Genomic DNA, 6,713 nt, shown 5'->3' on the forward strand with positions numbered 1-6,713 from the left:
ACGTCAGTTCTTTTTTTTCCCCAAAATCCGTGTTTTAAAAATGCTATCTGATTATGCAATTTTGAAAAGCTTTCAAAATGTCGCTGTCAATTAGCAGAAACTTTTTCTCTGTAACATTCTAAAGGCTGAAAAAAAAACCCGACAATAAGCAAATTGGGGTTCTTTTTCTGATGAAACAAATATACCCATGGTGCCCCCTGCCCTCCCCCCTCGGTGCAGGATCCCGTGGTGAGGATCACAACGAGTCTGTGCCGCTGGTATTTCTAATGAACGAACTGGGCACACAGTGGACTACGAGGACCATGTGTGATCTGGCTGACTGCTGCCATGGGGAAGCTGCTCTGCTGTCTCTCAGTTGGGGGGCACTGGTGTTAATTATTCATACTTAATTACCTCTTACTCTGACGAGGCTCGCCGAGCCCAGCGTGCAACGAGCTAAAGGACGTCTGGGACTGTATGCAGCAGAAAAACACTCACTAATACCAACATTCCAGAGTATTACAGACTCATGTTTCATTGTATTCAGTAAGGTCTTTTTTTTCATGAAGCCTTCATATTTAACCGAACATGCAAATAAATGCACACACATTTGACCTGTTCATACACGCTGAATAGTCAGATAGCATAAGTGAGTCAGCCTGGGTCCACTCCAACTCGTGATGTCTTGACGGATGAATGAAAGAACAGAGGAAGAAAATTGAAGAGGGGGTGTGGAGAGGGCGTGGAGGGGGGGATTGAAGTTCGGGGCTAAAGATGGGCAGACGCCCACACAAAGACATACAGGCGCACACACACACACACACTCACACACACTGCACACACACTGCACACACACGGCAAGCTGCCTTGGGAGCGATTTTAATGACCTCCGTCACAAAAAGTGTCTGTCACTGATCTGAGCGAGAGGAGCCGAGAGGGGAGACACACATACGCTCAGCTCGCACTCACACAGCACACTGTCTCACCGTTTCACACACGGACAACACGCCAAAAAAAAAAAAAAACACAACACAGAACGGCTAACACGGTAAAACATCACACACACCGGTCCTGATCACAGAGAGAGAGAGAGAGAGAGAGACAGGGGAGCGAGTCAGACGTTCCACCACCTTGGAAAGCCCCTGACGGCTTAAATGGTGCGTAATTTATACACAGTGATTGTACACACAGATTTCCCAACATGCTTGAGGTCAGCTCCGTGCAGTGCCCGTTCACCCAGGCTCGGGGATTATCACGGCCGCTAAAAAATTGATCACAGATCAAAAATGAAAAAAGAAGAAGAAGAAAAAAAAAAAATCAGGAGCCCCGTCAAATGTATCCATTATACATTATTGTAGGGCGACTTTAACTATTAATGATTCTCCACAACAGCGTAATTAATGAGCTGAGAAACTAATAGTTGGCCCTACTGGGAAAACAAAATTAGGCCCTGACTGCCTTTCTTGCCTGCCTCGGACCCAGGGACCCACATCACATCATGAATATGAGGATTGGGGGGTGTAGGTCTTACCACCGCACACACACACAGACACACATACAGATTCTTTGTCTCTAATTAAACAAGGTGATTTGCATTCATGTAACACAGATTAATATAGAAAGGGGGAGGGGAAGAGGGGAGGAGGACGGCGCATGCCTGTGTATTGGGGGGAGAAGACGAATGTTTGACTGAGGTGGAGAGATGCTAATGGGTTGGATGCTTCGGAAATTGAGCTCACGATGAGAAAAGGAACCCAATCAGATAACTTTAAAGGGTTAAAAATATGTTTAAATGGGAAAAAATCTAAACAAGACAGCTTAAGTAAGTTTGCTGCACTTAGTAATTAGTCTCATTATTAAAAATGTCCTTTCATAAAAGCTTCCAGAGTGTCTGCTACAAAACTAAAGTCACTGGTAGCGGTTTTCTGTGGTGATGTTTGTGGTTCGTGTGGCGTTAAAGTTAGCAAGTAGATGACAGCCACCTACAGAAAGTGCAAGAACAAAACAGAGAACAGTGCTGCACACAAAGCTTGATTGGTAGGAGTTGGTTGGAAAGTGCACCGACAAAGGTGGAAGCCGAAAAGAAACTGAAAAATGTAAACTCTAAAAAAAAAAGTGATCTGACAAGAAATTTCAAATATGAAGAGAAGGCATCACAAGTAACTTATTTTCTTCCCCCCCATTTAAACTTCATTCTATTGGTGTGAAAAGGATCCGAGCTGAGGGATGTGGTGGGTTAGCAGTGGGTGTTTTGGTGCCAAAGCCAGGCTAAAAGAGGGGGGATGCTGTTTTTACACTCCCTTAATATCTGTAAGCACACAAATACACAACTTTCTGCACATGCTACCCATAAATTCCCAGAGTGACCCAACCAAAACCCTGTTCCTCATCCCCCTGAACGTATCTGGTGAAGCCCTGTACATCTCAAACATGTACCAACACAGACAACCACACACACACACACACTGCATCTTTCTAGCACACACAGTTTCTCTACACACAGCCACTCGAACACATCACACACACACACACACACACACACACAGCCCTCAGTGCTTATATCCTCTGATTTATGGTTGTTTAATATACAGGAATATTAAGCGTGCGTAGGTGAGGATCCCTGTCGGCTGCCGGCATATTAATGGGTCCCGCGGAGCCTTGCTGACACCCTGTTTGTCATGTCGGGGCCCTAGCCCCTGCTCTGGATGCGCCCTATCCCATGCACACACATGAATACCTATGATACCTATGCATAAGTAATGGGACAGCTCCCTGGCTTCCAGCACAGGTACTGGGAGGCTGATGGAAGACAAATCAGAGCGAGAAAGATGGAGACAGGGAGGAAAGAAAATAAAAAAAAAAGAGAGTGGAGGGGGAGAGAGATGCAGAGAGGAATATACAAACACTCAGCTGGTGGTGCATTTGTTGTAATTAATGAATTCGATGGAGGATTAATTGTGAAAAAAGAGGTTTGAAAAAGAAAGAGTGACTTTAGTAATGCTGTGAGAGCAACAAGTCCTACAGAAGTTCACACATTTTGGTTTTAAATGACACAGTTCTTGCTGCTGTGACAGAAGAAGCAGTAAAATATTCCACATTTTATTAGACAAAACTTGCAAACTGCTGTCGTCTTGTCATCCTCCCAGTTTTTTTTCTAAGTATTGACTGTCATCGTCTATCAGCTATTTTTAAAACATTATGTCCCCCTCCGTTTCTTTTAATAGCGCACAGTGGAGCCAAAGTGTATTCAAACTCACACCATAACAAATACCACCGCTATGCTCCATCTTTAAGATGATACGCTGCTGAAGGAAATATTAGGCAGCTCAGTGAAGCATGTGATGCAAGGCAACTATTAGCGAGCAGCAAAGAAAACCATGCCAGTGGGAGCTGTTCAGATACGGCACGCTTCATCAGCTTTAGTGAATGACGTTCTAATGGATGAAATCTTTTTTTCCTTTTCCTCAATGAGTCAATGCTGGCAGAGGCGCCGCGTAACGCAGCGAGGATCGAGTGCTTTCTGCAGCACGGTGGCATGTGTGTGTGCTTAAACGAGTCGACGTGTGCATGTTGTGTTTCTTCTCCTTTAAAAACCGCGTGACACAATGAAGCACCTTCCCCTGAAAGCAACCGACGAATTAACAGCTTTTTAAAAAGGCAAAATTAAATCGTACTTTTGTTATTTCTTATTAAAACACAAACTTGATTGAGGAATGTTCGGTGTGTCGTTGAGTAATTTCAGGATAAAAATGTGTTATTTGTCAGATGAAACCTGTGTTTATTTTTGTGAGGCTGCTCTCCGCTTTTAACAGGAAAAAGGGAATTTTTTTAAAATTTTCGAAACCATTTTGAATGTTAACACACTGGGTCAGAGGTAAATCATTTATCCTGTGGCAGTAGCACGCAGAGGAGAATATGATACGCTGCTGCAGAGTTTAACTTCTTCGTGCTACGTCTGGCAGCGTCGAGGTTTCGCTGTTTTTTTTGTTATCAGGTCGAGATAATGCGACTGATCTGACGGCGCGGTGGGGGGTGTAAGGTGATAAACACGTCACTACGCCGCTTCTCTCGTGCGTGCTCGTCTGCCGCTTCGTTTCTCTGCCTTCTTTCAGCTTTGAAAACCAAACCCACACATGGAGACACACAGAGACTTCTTTACTGCTACCACCCTCACAGCAAACTCCAAAACTGCCTCATTGGCTGGCACACTTATCAACAAACAAGAAGGACATTGAACAACACCAGCGAAAAGCAAACACGCAAAAAATACAGGAAGAAAAAAATGACCAACTTTCAAGTTTCCCCCACATTTGCTTTCCACCTGATATCACATGTTGCTGCAAGCTGCTGTTTAATGGAATGAAAAGATCGCAATAACAAAGCGCGTGACCCCAAACCTCCTTTTTTCTTTTCCACCGCTATTGTACACACTTTTTAGATGAAATGACAGCTTCTCCCTCTTGCCTGTGGCCTTCTGAACACCTTTTTTTTTTTTTTTTTGGGCTTCTCATGAATATATGTATGTGTTTACCAGGGAGAGTTGTATGTGTGTGTAGTGTGTAGTGTGTGTGTGTGTGTGTGTGGTGAGAGGTGTCAAGCCTTTCTGTATGGGAGGTCTTTACTGGTTGTGGCAGGAGTCGCCCACTGGAGCTTCTGGCCCCTGACAGAGTGCTGCAGGGCCCGTCTTGCCCCGGAGCTGAAAGTTACCGCCAGCAAAACAAATCAAACGCTAACCCCCCTCCCCACCCGTGTCAGCTTGAAAATGACAGGCCGGGACACTCTGCCCAGCGGCCATTCACAATTAACAGCAATTAATTAAACCGCACATGGCAGGTAAAGGGAGAAGCCTGCGGAAAGATTTTAGTTAGGCTGTCTTTGTTTTACTTTCATCCTCTGAGGGTCTTATTTCTTTAACATATTAACTTTTCTCAGTTGTATGTGATCATTTCAGGGGGTCTTGGGATTTTTAATTTAGCCTAAATTACAAATGGGTGAAGAATTTTGTCTCAATATTCGACCGAGACGAATAAAAAGAATTCGCTGAATGATTTAAAGGATAACTTCCAACCTGTAGCCTTTAAATCCTTTTTTTTTTTTTCGAAAGATGAGCTCCAGGCCGCTCTGAAATCGCTGATTTCAGAATGAAACCCGTCAACTGATAGGGTTAAATTTGACGAGTTAAAATATTATCTTTGAGCAGCAGAAGAATGTTTCTCGCCCTGCCGTCCTGTCACCTCTAAAAAAGCCACATTTGAATAAACTTCTGAGCCATGTTCAAATTAAACAAGGCGCCCTCGAAACGGCCGGCCAAAAGTATCATCATTACCATTCCCGCCCTGCCGCCAAGTCTAATATTTTATCTATTACTTTGTCTGGCATGTTTAAGTGCACAACGGCTACCAGATACCCACCCAACTCCCCCTGAGCCCATCTCTAATACTAATAAGCAACGCTGCATTTCAACACGTTGGTGGGAATGAAAAGTTTGGATGAGATGTTCACGGCTAAATCTTTACATAAATATAATCTTCTGCTTTCATACAGATAATCAGTGTAATTTTTTCCCCTTTTGTCTCAATTTGGGATAAAACTGTTTACATGCAGTTGGATCATGGAAGAATATTTTTCACTCTGAGTTCCCCACAAAAAAAAAAAAAAAAAAACAGTTAATGATTGTGAATTAATGGAAAAAAGACTCATCAGAACTTTGGTACTTTTTTAAAACACCTCTGTGGAAGTCCAGAAGCAGTCGATCTCCAATTTTAAGCTGCTCCATGTTATAATTTTTTCCTCCACAACTTCAGCAACAGTAATTGCAAACAGGCATCATATCTTAAAAAATATATGATGCAGCGCACAGATTGCAATAACACTGCCTGGATCTGCTTTTCCACTCGTGCAAGATGTGCACCGTAGGATCTAGATCATATGTTTAGTGTGGTGGTGTTTACTATGAAAAAAAACCCCAGAATAGACAAGATCGGTGGTAAACTATTCATGGAATCCTAGAGAGAGAGAGAGAAAAAAAAACAACACACATCTCCCGGAGTAAAATATAAATTTAAAAAAGACTTATGGTGAAAGTTCCACCGCTGCCTGAGCAGTGGTAACTACAAGTACGTTTTACTTAAGTACATATTTGAGGTGCTTCAGTCGAGTGTTTATTCTGTTTATAGTTTATAGTATAGAAGTACGTTTTAGCTCTGCTGCATTAACTGGTGGAGCTACAGGTAGTTTAGGGGTCAGGATTTTACACACAGAACATATGATTATCCAACATGAAAGGGGTTCTTGTGCATTACTGGCTTAACAATAACAATCCAGTGATATATTAAATCACTCAAACATGATGCATTCCAAGTACCTTTACTTTTAAAAGTGCATTTTGCTAATAATTCCCACTTTTATTTTTTAACTGCAGGGACTTTTACTTGCAGTGAAGCATATGCATTTTGTTGTACTTTAACTCCTTTGAAGGAATCACTGGCTAATCACATATTCAGCACTAGTACCGTCCATCTGCTCTGTTTGACATCCTTTGAGCAAGACATTGAAATCACAGTCAATTATTAATGCCGGTTGTTGTTCTCCTTTTAAACAACAGCTTCGTCTCATTTGTGAATTCTGATGAAACTTTTAACCCCAGCACATTTCAACACACCGCTTCTCTCAACCCACAATGGCCTCCTGTTTTAAATAGACATCAGAAGCCAAACATCAGCAAAAAAAAAAAA

The sequence above is a fragment of the Stegastes partitus genome, unplaced genomic scaffold (assembly GCF_000690725.1).
Source record: "Stegastes partitus isolate 25-593 unplaced genomic scaffold, Stegastes_partitus-1.0.2 Scaffold2204, whole genome shotgun sequence".
NCBI classification, from domain to species: domain Eukaryota; kingdom Metazoa; phylum Chordata; class Actinopteri; family Pomacentridae; genus Stegastes; species Stegastes partitus.